The sequence below is a fragment of the Canis lupus genome, chromosome 4, assembly GCF_011100685.1.
Source record: "Canis lupus familiaris isolate Mischka breed German Shepherd chromosome 4, alternate assembly UU_Cfam_GSD_1.0, whole genome shotgun sequence".
Lineage (NCBI taxonomy): Eukaryota > Metazoa > Chordata > Mammalia > Carnivora > Canidae > Canis > Canis lupus.
The window spans coordinates 48,489,446-48,506,087 of record NC_049225.1 but is presented as its reverse complement, the minus strand read 5'-3'; the positions used below and the strand labels follow the sequence as shown (position 1 = coordinate 48,506,087).

General features: G+C 39.7%; 1 long non-coding RNA gene across 2 annotated transcripts in view; it reads left to right on the top strand.

Annotated features, from left to right (window-relative positions):
- The window catches only part of LOC111095565, an 86,066-nt gene that overhangs the window by 53,500 nt on the left and 15,924 nt on the right, over positions 1-16,642 (top strand). For both annotated transcript variants that reach the window (XR_005358294.1, XR_005358293.1), the window contains exon 4: positions 7,907-8,030. This is a non-coding gene — a long non-coding RNA (uncharacterized LOC111095565). The remainder of the gene's footprint in view (positions 1-7,906; positions 8,031-16,642) is intronic.

Below are 16,642 nucleotides of genomic sequence, written 5' to 3'. Positions count from 1 at the left end.
TCTCTCTCTCTTTTTAAAAGATTTCATTCATTTATTATTTGACAGAGAGAGCGAGACAGAGCACGTGAGCAGGAAAAGTGGCAAAGGGAGAGAGAGAATCCTAAGCAGATTGCACTGATCATAGAGCCCGCCAGTGGGCTCCATCCCAAGACCCCGAGCTAATGACCTGAGCCGAAACCAAGAATTGGGTGCTCAACAGACTGAGCTACCCAGGCGCCCCTTTGAAGATTTTATTTTTAAATGATCTCTCCACCCAAGGTGGGTCTGAGACTCACAACCCTGAGATCGAGAGTCACATGCTCTACTGACTGAGCCTGCCAGATTCCCCTCACGTCATTTCCTTGTCTCCCATATTAAAATGGCAAATCATACTGGCTCTGCTGTCAAAACAAGTGAGTCTGGTCACTTAGTATCTCTACCACTACTGCCTTAGTCTAAATCACATCATTGACTGGATAGATGGTTTCAAGAGCCTCCACACCACTCTCTCTGCTTCCACTCTGCACTTCTCCTCCCCTCCCCTCAATCTGTGATCATTTTCCTGCAGGGAACACCCAGTGGGAAAGTGTGATCTGGTTATTACAGAAACATACTGGTTAGCTCCTAGCATCCAATATATGTGGGGAGTGGAGGAGAAGGAAGATTTAAAGAATTTTGCACATTTAGATAATCAGAAATATAAAATTATAAGAGGAGGATTCAGTTCTTATTGATGTTTAATCAAAATGGAAGTGTGGAGGAATATGTTTGATTATGTAATTTAGACTATTTAAATGCACCATATATTTTCTCCTTTTTGAATCATGCAAACTATAATTTGTCAGTTTTTGTCTTAGGTATCAGGACAGACATCAGTACTACAAACAGTACACCTGTGTGTGACGTTGCATGTTTTCTGCATCCCAACTTCGGTAATGAATTTTGATCATTATCCTGGAAGAAAGCCTTGAACTACCTTTTTATTCCCTTGAAAATGATAGTAAAAAATTATTGTCATATGGAGAGGTGATCAAAGAGCAAGGAGATAAAAGGAGTAGGACAAAGTTATTACAGAAGTGTTATCAGCCAGTTAATTAACAAAAAACATTAGGATATTTCTCTGGGTTTTGTGGTATTTGTGACATTTGCCAACACTTAAAAATTGCAGTTTGTTATGATTTCTCTTTTTGAAACTCACTTTCATACATAATTTTGCATTTGACATTAAAGAGACATCCTTTTTCTATTAGTTAGGCTTTGGGCCCTAGAAAACCTGGATCTTGCTTCATTTTTGTGAGCTAACTTAGTTACATGATGTCCAGAAGTTCCTTCTCAATAGTTTGAAGTGAATTTGTTTTTCACAACCCAGAGACCTTTGGTTAACATAAGTATCTTTAGAGAATTAGTGGCAGAGTGAAATCCAGAGGAAAGAAGAAGACGTGTGTGGCAGGTGGGCAAAGAAAGGTCCCAATTACATACAGGACAGTTCTCGGGGAGAGCATGGCCATATGGGGATGGGTCATGGTGGTGATAGGGTTTATGCTATTCCTGAATATCTCAAAGGAACCTGCTAGTCACAGGACAAAGAAAACTCCCCAGCTCCCAGTTTTTTTTTTTTTCCTCTGGGAAAAAAAAGGCTTGGAGGGAGATTGAAACAGACTGGAGAATTTAGCCAGCAGCCAGGCTGCTCCTTTGCAAGTTGTACACACTCCTCAATACAGTGTGTTGACTTTGTACGAGGAGGCTGAGGTGATGCTATCCATTCAGACGATGCTGGTACGTAATGAAAGCAGAACAGCAGGAGCTGTACATTGGAGAGGGCGCTTTTGATTTGTAGCTCCTTTTGTTGCTTTCCTTTTGAGTTTCCTTGGTTCTGTGGTTTGGACCTCCACAGACCTAGAAGAGTTCAGAAACTTGAAAGGGAAAAAGCCCTTCCTCCCCAGGGCCGGCTCCTTCACTTTCATCCTGTGTCAGGTGTTCACGCCTCACAAAGATGGTGCTAAATGGAACTCTCTGCAACCTCTGGGTAGCTGGGAGTCCTTTTGAGATGTTATGTTCTGGCAATAATGGAGTCTTGTTACTACAGGCTGTTAACATACACCCTTCCATTGTTGAAGAAAGACATCCAGGCGGCCACAAAGCATCTGGCTTCCAGTAGAATCTCAGGCTCGAGGATCTCTCAGAGAGTTTGGTTCTTGAAAGGAACGTAAAAATCTCAGGCCCTTACTTCTTAGAGCTCTTTTTCCCTTTTTCCCTGAGTAAGTTGTTTAATTGTGTCCTTATGTCTTGCAACACAAAGAGTGTAAAGGAGATTGTTGTAGGACACAGCCAACAGGTATAAGCAGTTTCAGGGAATGTGCTTTGAAATGTGGTTGTGTTATCTTCCTCAAAGGAATCGGATTCTAAATATCTATATATCTATTCCTGTATATCTGTTACCCATAGCTATCTCTATATCTACACAATAGGCTAGATACCTTGCTTTCTTGGAATTTCCTATGTATTATTCTACTTTAACTCTTAGGGAGGATAAACACATAGAATATATTGTAACTTGCTGCTGTACTCTGTCTGTGTAGGCATTGTGCTCGATCATGGCATTCTTTCCTACTAATCTCTGATGCGGTTTCCTAACCCTTTTCAAAAAGGATTCTAGACAGTCAGCTTCAATCAACCAAAATTTGTGCCTGATGAAAAAGATTGTCAAGAGGATGCAGTCCTTTTTATACAATTCTAAGATCCTTTTACCAAAGACCTTCTTAAAGGGCAGACACTTATTTGCTTACTTCTAAGATATAAGAGGAGAATGTGAAGTCTCGTAGAAAGTTTAAAATAAACATGGGATAGTAGGACTGGTGAAATGTGTGTGAGAGAGAAGCAGAGAGGGAGAGAAAGGGGAGAGAGAGAGAGAGAGGGAAGTGTTTAATTTATATTAGGTATTTTTGTCTGCTAGGCTGATTATAAAAAGAGCTACCTTAGCAAATCAATTATAGTTAGAATGACAGGGTACAATAGTAATAGTTGAGACAAGCTTCATTAGGCATTTGTGAGTGTGGCTTTTTTTCTTCTCAAAGGTCTGCCTGGGTCACTGGAATAACTGTGAATTTGGGTCAAGGACCCGAGTAAGCAGGGGAAGGCTCATTTATCATCAAAGAAGGGTGAGACAACTGTCATCACTCCATTTGACTCCAGCTGTGAAATGAACAGCTTATTTTTGTTTTAGTGATGATTTGAGAGACCCATCAATAAAATCACCAATACTCTTTGCAGTGCAGCAATCTATCTGTGTGTCAGTGTGTGTGTGTGTGTGTGTGTGCTTGTGTATGCACACATGTGCTCACTGCAAGCAGAAACGGAAAAAGCAGGAAAAGACTTTGCATTTGCACACATATTTACATATGAGTCCTTTCTTTCTGGTCACTCATGTTAGGGACTCATCTCAGAGTCTCCAGCTGGTTCATCATTGTCCCTGATGGTTAGCATATTGAGCTTGTTTCACAGCTTTATTGCTCAAATGTGCTTTGGTTGCCTACTGCGCTACTCATATAACCAAGCCCAGAGGATTCTTTGGAGGAAGGAGTGATTAACTGGAAGAAATGGACTGAGTAGACTGTCATCAATCACTTTCCTTTATTTTCAAGAGCTCATCTCCTGAAACTTAATCATTTTGAAGACTCTAAAGTCCTTGTCATAATTTCCGGGGTACTTACTAAGCTAATGCCCACACAGCACTTACAATGGGTGAGGCACTGTGCTAAGTTTCTTTTTTTCATGATTTCATTTAAGCTCTACAACCATACTTGTGGGGTAGGTACTATTTTGTTCCCTACATTAATCAGTGTAGTCTAACTATTCTAACAAATAGACCCAAAAATGAATGATGGCTCAGATACTACAGAAGTTTTTCTTTGTTCACATAAGAGTACTATGTACGTGAAAAGTTTAGAGGGGGTCACCTCCATCCATACAGTTATTCAGGGACATGGCCTGATGGGAGTTTTGCTCTCTTTCTAAGGTCACCTTGGGGATCACTTCCATTCTTAACCAGCTGAAAAGTGAAAGGAATATGGGTAGAGTACTGTGTGGGGGTTGTGGGGGTCTTTATGTGTCAGGTCTGCATGTTGTGGTCATCAATTCTGTGCACATTTAATTGACTTGAGCTTAGTCACGTGACTACCACTAAGGGTAAGAGGAACTGGGAAATGTAGTCCCTGGCAGACCAGCTACTTCTCTTTGGAGACAGCTCCACACTATGGGGGGCAGTATAACACAGAGTTTTGGTGATCCTGTAGGACATCTTTGCCCTACTTCATTCCTCTGGCTACCAAATATTTCAGAGCACTTTCTTCTCATATTATTCCCTAAGAAAGATAATCCAGAGTCCCATTCACTTACTATACCACAGTTAAAGTCCAGGCTTTCAGGGTAATGTACTGTCCTATGTCAAGTGTGGATGGATGTGATTCCTTGTGCCCGGTAACATATGAACCAAAAGCTGAGTTGTCTGCCCAGCCCCTACCATATACCCAATAAATAATCACGGTATAACGACACACACATGAAATTCATCTTGGAAACTGAAAGCATGGGAAACTCACAGCCACCACTAATCTGCAGCAAAGATGAAATCATCCCTGGTCAAGTATATGATAGACTTTTGAAAACAGGTTTTATAGGCATTTGACTGTAAAGTATCTTCTCTGTTTGGTACCTACATACATACCTATACATACATGTATATAAAATGTATATTATATAATTCATATGTATTTATATCCTTAATATTGTCCATGAATATATATTCATACTTATATCTGAAGAAAGAATATATGTGTAATAGCGAATGAACCTTTTTGTTGTTCAAATCCTTTGTATCTTTACTTCATTTTAAACCTTTTGGTTATGTGAAATAAAGCATATATTGCTTTTCTTTAAGAGAATGACTTACAATTGCATATATCACTTTAATCCACATCTTACTGGTTAGAATTTTGTCACATGATCACTTTGCAAGAGAGGATGAGAAATTATTTTGCCTGGTCCTTGATGATCAGCTAAAATTCTCAGGGGTTCTATTAAAAGAAGACAGGGAGAATGAGTATTTGTGGACATCTAGCTCTTTTCCACAGCAGGCCATGTCCTATGGAAAATTTCCTTAAGTCAAGGAAAATTGATTTTTATTTCTTTCATTGTATTCCTTATGTTTGTCATTCTTCTAGAATTTATGGTAGACAAATATTGGCTTTCTAAGGTCTATCTTGAAAGATCTAAGTTCTATCATGACTCTTGTCATTTGTCTCATGATTTCTATCTGTGTTTGACAGATTTTAAGTTTTTTTTTTTAAGATTTTATTTATTTATTCATGAGAGACACAGAGAGAGTCAGAGATACAGGCAGAGGGAGAAGCAAGCTCCATGCAGGGAGCCTGATGTGGGACTTGATCCTGGGACTCCAGGATAAAACCTTGGGCCGAAGGCAGATGCTCAACCACTGAGCCACCCAGGCATCCCAGATTTTCAGTTGTTAATTCAGTTTTAGCTGATCTCCATTTTGGTATTTGGCTGATTTATTTAGTTTAAGAAAATCTTTGCAATCATATTTTTAATTTGCAGACTGATGATTGCTTTTCACAGAGCTCTTTTGTAGATATAAATCCTGTCGAATCTGTTGAGGATAATTATTACATATTTAAATTTCTATTCAATATTGTTCATAAGCTCTGTTTATAAGAATTGGTTATTTTGCCTTTCAGCCTAGTGTCTCTTTCATTTGTTAGTTTTCCTCTTAAGTTTTGTTATTTTGGTGTTCTTGCTTACATTTTTAATTTGGAGTTTACTTTTAAAAATTATTTATTTATTTGAGGGAGGGAGGGAGGGAGGGGGAGAGAGAGAGAGAGAGAGAGAGAGAGAGAGAGAGAGAAAGTACATGAGCAAGGTTAGGGGCAGAGGGAGAGGGAGAGAAACAGACTCCTGCTGAGCAGGGAGTCCAATGAGAGGCTTGATCCCATGAACCTAAGATCATGACCTGAGCCAAAACCAAGAGTCCGATGCCCAATCGACTGAGCCACCCAGGGGCCCCTAATTTGGAGTTCAGACTGAGAAGTACTAGTGGTTGGGATGAATTTCTTCAAAACAAGTGAAAATAGTAATTCTGGTAGATAATAGAGTTATGGTTATGGAATGAGGGGCTCTACAGCTATGTAGGGCAGAAGGACAGAGCAACATTTCGTTGGCTTGCCTTTTCTTTAGTTGCATGAGTAGTAGTTTCATGCAACACCACCATTGTTCCAATGCTCACTTGGGTTGTCTTTGGGGGCATATCCTTCACTTTATTTAGAGTGATACATTTGAGGCTTGTTGTTCAAAATATATTGAAATCACCTTGAAAGCAGGGATCAATGCAGTTTTTTTTCTGGCACTCTAATTAATTTTATGAACAATCACAAGATATGTTGTTGCTTCCAGGGCTTTCCCACTTCCCTGATTCTCTTATTTGGGAATTCTGTAATTCTGTTGGTCTCTTCTTTGTAAATGGGATTGTAGTTTCTCAGGTTCGTTGGGAGTTCACTGTTGATCTTATGAAGGATGTTTTTTCCTTGATGAAATTCCTCGGTGATCAGGTTGGCTGATGCACCCTCTTGTCCTCCATCAGCCATCGTGAAGTAAGACTGCTACTATCAGTTGGATTTTGTGTCAGAGCTATGGGAGAATGAGCCAAGAATCTCAACAGGGTTCTTGGAACAGGCTAAAACTTTGAAAGCAATGTCCTTTCTGTGTTTTGATAACTTGCTTAAAAACATTCCAAAAGAATGTTTCATTTTCCTGGAATCTTTTGGAAGGACACTTTTGTGATAAGCCCGGGAGGTATATATCTGGAAAACAGTAAAGAATCTGTTGCATGAGACATCATGGGATTGTCAAGGGAGCCAGTTACCATGCCAGCTAAGGCCTGCAGGAATGGAATCAATTGACCAAATGGGAGATGGGGGAGGTCTTGTATTTTAACTAATTATATAGATGCTGTGGTTTTGTTTGCCTTTATTTAAAATAAAGCTCATTAACTGATTTTCGAATCCACTTTTGGCATTTTTTATAACAGAGGAACAAAGTTGGAAACTGACTATTGTTTGGATTCATCAAGAATTATTCTATTAAAACTATTACTCCACTTAAGTTCTAATTTCTTAGTTAACTTTATTATTTTTATATAACATGTTTGCTTTTCTTATTATAAAATAATATATGCTCAATTATAAACATTTTTAGAAAATACAGATAAATAAAACTAATGCTTAATCTCTTTATCCAGATACAACTACTGTTAACTTTAAAAATATATATCTTTAGCTCTTTTTCTCTCATGTGTAAATTAGGCCTAATAGAAATTCATTACTTACTGACAATCATACAGTAAGTAGTGAAGCCATGGTATGGAACAAGGCAAACTTATTCCAAAGCTTTTGCTCTTAAACATTACAATTTATACTTTGCCTTCTGGGTCAAATTCTGGCTTTAGGAAGTCTTGGAAGATGTAGGATTATTGCAGTTTGGAGCCAGCAGCCAGGGGCTGAATATAGAAGGTTAATGACTGTGAAACGTTCTGTTGGGCCCCAAAGAGAGTGTTCTTTAGGGAGTCTGCTTCTCTTAGTTTTCCAAAGGTCCTACTCTTGTTGATGACTCATACCTTGTTGGTTCTGACATTCTATTCTCTTCCCAGTGTCCTACAGAGTGAATTTATTATGTTTATTTATTTATTTTTGATAAAAACTATGCACTGTTGAACTCTATAGAAAAACAAAACTGGATATTAATCTTATAATGATCAACTTGGGTGCAGTTTTCTCCATGAGGTTGAGCAAAGATAGAGGAGGTGCTATGCATGCCACAGTCTTCTTCATCATCTTCGATTTGCTCATCTTCTTGGCAGGCTCATAGAAATTTGCGAGGACTCGGAGAACTGGATTGCTATAACATCTTTCTAAGATCTGCTTCAGGCAATGCATTTCAGCAAAGAACAAGCCATGGAAGATCGCAGGTATCTGAAATCACAGGTGATGGTCCAAATTTTTGGCTCCAACTATAAAATACTGATTTCCCCAACTCCTATTCTCTGGGCTTTCTTGCTCTGAGGCCAGACTGGCACTGTTTGCATAAAGTGCTGCTCCATTTGGAAACAGCTGTGCCTAGAAGCAGATGAGAGTCGGCAAAGTAGGGATCATAAGTCAGCAGAACTGTGCTACAGAGGCATTTTCTGTTGCTGCTTTTGGTGGATGCTGACTAGAAAATCAGATTCTCTATAATCAACAGAACTTTACATCATGCATTTTAGAAGTTAAAAATCTAAGCTCAGAGATCCTTAATGATTTACTACCCTGGACAAAAGCTGCAGTTCAGAGTCTGTCCTTTATGGCACAAATATGATGTCATCAAAACAAACGTTATCAGAATACTCCTTTTAAATAGATTTTCTAGGGCAGCCCAGGTGGCTCAGCAGTTTAGTGCCGCCTTCAGCCCAGGGCATGATCCTGGAAACCTGGGATCGAGTACCATGTCGGGCTCCCTGCATGGAGCCTGCTTCTCCCTCTGCCTGTGTCACTGCCTCTCTCTGTGTCTCTCATGACTAAATAAATAAAATCTTAAAAAAAATAGATTTTCTAAAGTTTACTAAGATCACAGGATCTGCCTTTTCCTCCTGTGCTGAATGTCACATGGTCTCATCTTTCCTACATGAGTGACATAAGCGACTTTAGCCTGTCATCCACAAGACATATGTTGGTAGTAATCTTAGCTATACTCAAGGACAAAAGAGACACTGCCATTACAGTGTGTTAATAAACTGGGGAGTGGTGGTTCTGATCACCTGGTCTCTTGCTTTCTTCAATGCAGTGAAGGAAACCCCTTTTGGGGTTTGTTTTTACATTATCAGTGTGTGGTCTTTTTCCCACAAAGTCCAGCCTTCATGGATGCTGTATCACTCATAAAGGTGACACAAAAGATAGAATTCAAATAAGAAATGTAAGCCAAGCAGGAGTTTGAGGTTTTTTTTTCCCAAAGATGTTATCTATCTATCATCTATCTATCTATCTATCTATCTATCTATCTATCTATCTATCTATCTATCATCTATCAATCTATCTATCATCTATCAATCTATCTATCATCTATCTATCAGAGAGAGAGAGAGAGAGAACATGAGTGAGGGGGTGAGGAGTAGAGGGAGAGGGACAAGCAATTCCATGCTGAGTGTGCAGAGCTTGACTGTGCATTTAGTCTCATGACTCTGAGATCATGACCTGAGCTAAAATCGAGTCAGACACTTAATCGACTGAGCCACCCAAGTACCCCAAGAGTTTGAGATTTTAACTGATTTTGGCATGAGTGTGAACCACCTTTTGATGTTGATAGCAGAGTTGGAGTCAGGTGATGATCCAGGTTCCTGAGGCAAAGTTAGACACTAACCAGTCTGTCACCATACTGAATATGAAGCCTGAGTAACCAAAAAAGTGAAGACAAATCAGTAGTTTTTCTTTCCTCAAGAGAAAGGCAACCGGTACTGTATTCCTGCTCCTAATAGTACTCCTAGACCTAGTAGTATACCTGTGAGGTATCTTTATTGTCTGACTGGATAAACTCCAATATCTTGAAAAAACAAATTCAGCATGATACTGCATAAAATTACTGATGATGAGGAAGTACAATGTAACACTACTAATCAATGATAAGTGTAAGTTGAGGTTCCACCTAGGAGCTGTTTTTAGATCCCAATTACCTCAACATCGGGTTCCCTATAGGGAGCCTGCTTCTCTCTCTGCCTATGTCTCTGCCTCTCTCATGAATAAATGCATAAAATCTTAAAAAAAAGAGCCAGTGGCATTGCCCTAACTAATTCAGTTGGGAAGGCAAGTTGGGACAATTTATCAGTCATGGTAATGACCTTGCCCATATTTGTGTTTTGCCTTTCAGTAGTCCAGGTGATGTATCCAGATGCTAATGTCCAGATGACCTGTCAATTGATGTATTTATATAAATTAAGCTTCATGATCCTATTCCTGTTCAGTAGCAAGGGTTTAAAATGGAATGTTCTCTTGTCTGAACATGTGCCATCAAAGTTCTTCATCCAATAGCAATAGAAAACATAACTAACAAGTCTGATTTCTTGTAGATCTATTTCGGTAGTTCACATATTCTCAATATCATCAGTACTACCCTTCTCACATCTAAGTGATCATCTGACTTTCCCTAACACAGTTCTTTGATTTCACTGAGAACAGCCCTTTGTCAGATTTAGGCGGCATATGTGCTAATCATAGTTTAATTGGTCTCTCCTGGTCTGTAGTGGCACAGGTGCGATGCAAATAAAACATATATGTGCAATGGAGGTGATTGGAATTATGGTCAACTGACAGGAGGCATCAACCTTTCAGTGCTTGAATAGCTGGTTTATTGGATAAGACAGGACAATTACCACAACTGGCCTGTCAGGATGGTTAGAGCTCCCTATAGGCTTTGAGGCAGGTGTTTGTGCCTTCAGTTTAATCTCTTCCTTTCTAGTTCCAGGCTGCATGCGGCCCTTGGCACCAGCAGAAGCATTTATACAGAAATGTGGGTCACCTGGATGCCCAGCCCAATGGCTCTGGATGCTCATTACCAAACAAGGCATGAGTTCCCAGTAATGCCAGCTCGATTTCTCTGGGGGAAAGATAACCTGACTTGCAATCCTTTTTGGATCATCTGTGTGTTTGATTTAGTAGAATTGTGGAAATTGAGAATGTTTTTCATAAGCTTTGATGAACCTTCTAGAACCTATGCTGTCTAATCTCTGATTTTACGATTGAGGATTCAGGGGCTCAGAGACGTTAAGTGGGTGCCCCAGGCACAGCCAGTCAGCAGGAGTCGGGCAAGATTTTGGGGCTTCTCAGATGGTGCTGATTACATGACCCACAGCTACTGTTTTGAGCCCATTTTCATCACCTGCCAGCTCCTGTTTGTAGGATTTGAAGCTTCAACAGCTTCTAGAGATTGGAGAAGTAAAACAGATCCAGAAGGAGAAGTTGCAAATCATTGTTTTCTTCTTTAACGCCTCTTTTTTTCTTCTGGAAGGATTTTTCTATCTCATCACAAAGCAGCTGTTGTTATTCCATGGTGGTGCTCTTCTTTCTGCTGGTGTTAATCTCTTTGAGACCTGTGACAATTCTGCTATATAGCTGTGTTCTAGTTCCTACATTATGGTTGATCATCCCACTTTTATTTCATGGAGGACATGTTTGGTAACATCATTATTCACATTTTTAGAGATAATGAAACTAGGCTTAAGCACTATCTTGTAACTCCTTAAGGTCACTTGGACAGCCACGACAGAGCTGGGATTTGAGCCTGAGATTGGCCTCCACTAAACCTGTGCTGTGGACCTCTTGATATATAACCCTGCAGAGTACTCAGCATTTCTAGTAGTTTAACTTAACTCCCAGGAAGAAGATTCAGCCTTGGGAAAATCTGTTTTATAAGGATGAGAGATTTCCTCAGAACTCCTCTTTCAGGATCAAGATTCAGATGGAAATTTTCTTATTCTTAGAGCTTCTCAAAGCATGAACATTGTTTCAGTGATTAATCTAGGCTCCAACTAGGAGTTATGGAAATGGGCCAGGGTAGGATAAGATCCAGAAGTCTGAGTGATGGTACTGCCTTCCTGAGAAATCTCTGTCAAGGAAATCACTGTTAAGTTGTGTTAGATGTCAGTTCATTCTTCTCTGGAGGTAACTTAGTTCCTTTGAGTTTTTGGTAAAAATTGGTCCTGGCTGCATTTTCCGTATTTATCACTTTCCTTATAGAAATATAGTCCTTGCTACTTGGGTCATTTCTGTCAAAACTAAACACTTTCTAGGCTAGTAAAAAAAAATTGAGCATTACTGTTTTATGGACCAATTTATAAAACTGTCAGCTTTCTAGATGGTGTTTTTTTATTTGTGGATTTTTCTCAGAAAGCTCCATGACTTGAACAGTATTTTTATTATATTTTACTTTTTTTTTTCAGTTCATTGCACACCTTTTACCCCCATGATATCCTGGTGATTGTGTACAATTCATCCAATTCCTCTTATTCTCATTGCAAAAAAACAAAAGGGACAGAAGTGGTAGAATAGCTTGTTAAGAAAAGCCAAGTTCTGGGAGAAATTGGCAGGCACCACTCAATTATTGGTTTAGGAAAAGTGCTTCTAAATCCTTGTTTGGATGGCAGGACTGAATGTGAAATTTGGGAGGCATCCTGATCCAGATGGTTATTTCCTTGAAAGTCTACATTTTCTTCTTTTCCTAAGGATGAAGACAGAAAATGAGAGCTAACAAAAATCAGTTTTGGATTAGCTTCATATTGAGCAATTTCTCTTTTCCACCTATGCTTCACATGTACTGCGTTTCATAATCACTGGTTAGCATATATGAATATACAAATGAGCATCACTACCTAGATAAAAGCATGATCGGTTTCAATGCTTGGGGTACATGTGCCAAAAACTATTGCCCTAGATAGAGGAGCTCAAGGCTGAAGATGACCTTGACAATGTTGTCCTTTCTGGCAGAAACTTGTTCAATGCCTAGGTGCATTCTTTCCATGTATCTGTGACATCTGGACCATTTCTTTTTGTCTTTTTTTCCCCCTGCTTTCTTTTAAAATATTATACAACTTGTGTTACATTTTCTTTTTCTTTTCTTTTCTTTTTTTTAAGTAGGCTCCATATCCAACATGGGGCTTGAACTCAGGACCCTGAGATCAAGAGTCACAAGCTCTACTGACTGAGCCAGCCAGGTGCTCTCATTTTCTCTGGTATAATTCTCTGCTCGTTGGTTGGCAGATATGTTTATAAACTGAAAGGGTTTGTAATAGGACTATTAATGGAATGAATGGAGGGTTTAGATACTTGCCCAGAATCTGTCTTTACCTTTTGATATAAGAGCACTGGATTGTTTGTTGATTGAAAGGAGGAGTTTGGTGATAATAAAGGTTACACAGAAGAGGAGAGGCAAAATAATGAGGGTGTTGTTTTGTCTTTCTGCTCTATACAATGGAATGGGTTTGAGTTCACAGGCTAATGGGCCAGTGGTCAGAAGTTGCTGTAATTTTTTTTCCTTATGAGACAGTTCAGGGATTCTATGCCCAAGCAGTGGTATTTCAGGCCTACATCTCAGTGTATGGCACAGAATAGAAGAGAGGGAAGTCTCTGAGCACTGGCACCTTTGGAATTGGCATCTTGGAAAATTCTCTGGAGATTGCACTCTTACATGGACACTGCCACTCAGGATGGATATGGTCAGAAGCTGCTGAAGGGAAGCCCAAAACACCTATGGAGGCAGTTGGCATAGAGAGGGACAACATGGCAATTTTGTGTAAGCACTGCAGTTGGCATATTTGTTCATGGGAATGCATGAGGCATTCGCCCGGCAGTGACAGAGGCTGGGGAATATTTTAAGCACCCTGTATAACCGTTAAAATTTAGGAGTCAAGCATTTTGTTATTCTTGTGAGGGTAGAGTTGGTTATACTCAAGTTACATGTTAATTCACAAAGTCTGGTTAATGTCCAGAACTGTGATGGTCTGAAATTTTACCCTACTTGCAAACTAACAAATCAGCGCATCACAGTTTCATAGATGTTGGCCAGAGACAAGAGTTTTCTGGGTGGAGACAAAAGACTTTATTATTTACAGCTCAGCAGGCAGAGCATCAGCATCTCATTGGTTCCTCTGGACCCCATGTCCAATAGGATGATGCAGAGCAGGTCTTTAGGGGAATGTTATCCATACAGTGGGCTTGTGTCACAGGTGAGGAATGCCAAGCTTAGGAAACCCTAATTTTTAAAAAGTTCTGTTGGGAAGAGTGACTCACCTTTGCTTTGGAGGGAGATGTTATCTTTCTTAAGGTGGTCAGGAAGCAAATCTGTCCTCTGCCCCAGAGGAAAACTGATTCTATCTTCTAAGGCTCTCTGCTATTCAAACATCCATGACAAGATAGTCTAGGGAAAAACTGTCAGTGCCTTTGCTCAGAAAACCTGCAGGAATATGAGGGACTCATGAAGAGTTCTCCCCAAATAATATGTTCCAAAGACTCACATTTTTAAAAATTTCAGGGGTAGATAATGCCTGAAGTCAAAGGAATAAAGCCAATTATGGTAAAGCAAGAGGAGTGTTTCAGGGCCATGCTATTTTTTTGTATCCTTTTTTAAAAAAATATTTTATTGATTTGTTTGACAGAGAGAGAGAGAGAGAGAGAGCACAAGTAGGGGGAGCAGCAGAGGGAGAGGGAGAGGCCGGCTCCCTGCTGAGCAGGAAGCCTGATGTGGGGCTCCATCCCAGGACCCTGGGATCATGACCTGAGCCAAAGGCAGACCCTTAATCAACTGAGCCATTAAGGTGTCCCTTTTTGTTTCCTAAGCTATATCCACTGAGACTTTTCCTCCTGTGACCTGTAACTTGGATACATTTTCCACGGAGACATCTTTTTTCTTGTTACCCAAACTCATCTGGCACAGGTGCTTAGGATCTGTCCACAGTGCTAATAGGTTTCAGCATTGGGATGCAAAGGAAAGACTTCAGATTAAATGTTCCAGTGTCCATTAAAGAGTAGTGACAGGGACCAGAAGATATCTTACCATATCCTGTCACAGTATAATATGCTAGATCGCTTCAGCTGATTAACTAAGGAATAATGAATAGGAATAATGAAAAGTCTGTGTGTGAGTGAGTGACTGTGTATGTGAGGAGAAGGAAGAAGGAAGGGGAGAGAGGGGGAAGAGAAGGAGAGGGAGAGGGGTACCGATTGCAGCCTGTATTCAGAAAAAGCATGTACACTTGTATGTTTTGACACCATTGGGCTAGTGCAGTTCACATGAAAGGTGTCATAAAGCTCCTCAACTTATTCTTTCATACTTTCAAGGCCTGCAAATGCTAGCCCATGCATTTTGTATGGTGATTTTCTTTGGTAAACATGAAATTAGCCTTAGAAACACCTCCTCTTAATTCAGATATTGTTTAAGTCAAGGGGTTAGTATTACAAAGTCTGAAAGATTTTGTAGGTAGGAGAGGGGAAGAAGTCAGTATTTTAATTAAGTATTTGAAAACAAAGTGAAAAAGGGAAAATGATATATAGGTTATAGGAAAAGCCTTTTTAGAAAGCTTTTTCATAGCTAATTTGTTAGGGAATTCTTTGGCTAAGGTGGAATAAATGTATTCTAAGAGAAGCTCTATTGAGCCCAGTGTGATGGTAGCTTAATCTGACTGTGGCCGTGTCTCACAGATCACTGTACCTAGTCAATACTCTATTATTGCAAGTTAAGTGGTTTGCTACAGTATTCCACGCTCAGGGTATTAGAAGCTCTGTTCCCTAATTTCCGAAGCAATAATGGCATAAGCAGTATGCATTTTTTATTATAAAAACTAACAATTGCCTCCACAGAATTAATGGTTTTTTATATACCATTGGTACCCAGGAGATTCAGTTGTAAATCAGAGTAAAATTAAATGTAAAATGTACGAAATTTTGGCAGAATTAGATTTTCTTTGCAGAGGCTGAAGTCTTCAGTTTTGTTTGGAATCAAACTTTGGTTTTCTTCCTGGTGCTTTTATTTTCATTTTATTTAAATGGGTGTGTTGTTTCCTGATTAAAATTGATTCTGAATAATTATAACAACAGTTATTCACAGCAGGAGCCTGGGCAGCGTTCTTTATAGCTCCTGGAGGCTGTCTTCATCCAGCCTTTCCGTGCTTGCCAGTTTTTCAGTGTTAACTATACTCACTGCGCCACGGGGTTATGAACCGCACAACAAAGACTGCAGAGTGGAGGTTCATTCTTCCTTCTGAATGGCTGCTGTTTTTACAGGTTGGAGACTCTGTGCAGGTCAGAATTTACTTGGTGAATTGGTTATTTACTCATTTCACGGTAAATAGTAGGTTAGAAAGGACAAGGATTTCTCTTCCTTAGGGGACTTGGTTAGGACGATTAGCTTCCATGGATCAGGAGCCATCATGCAGGAAGGAGGCAAGGGGGTGGGAAACTGAGAAGGGACTTGGGTGCCTGGTTCACACTCAAGGTAGAATTCAAGCTGCCTTCCTGTGAAGTTCAAAGTCAGCACAGTCATCTCTTAGAGATTAGATTCACTCCTCTCTGCATATCCACTTTGTTTTTCTTTCTACAGTTGGGCTTTTTCTGCCTCTTTCCACTTGTGCAAAATATGGTGGTGTCAGCAGGTTCCAGACTGCACATTCTCCATCCCAGTGACCATTCCCATTCACTAGCCAGAGTCAGGCCCGAAGGCCTTCAGGAGCTGGGCCACATTTTGATTAAAAGTGAGTGATGGGGCAGTGGAAATACACAGAATGCTTAATAGCATTTAAATTAAATAATATTAATGGCAAAACTAAATATAGCCATAGTTATCAGGCCAAATATAGTGTTGAGGTTACCATTTTAAGATCCCTTGACCAATCTTTCTTAGACCATTTCCAGAATTCGGGGGACATCTAGCTTTGTCAGCAGGGATAAGACTAGGTGAGGTGATAAAGCCTCAGGTGCATAATTTAAGATGATGCCTAAAAAGATCAATAATCAGATAAATGCTATTTCAAAGCAATGTTTTTTTTTTTTTTAAGATTTTATTTATTTGAGATAAAGAGAGT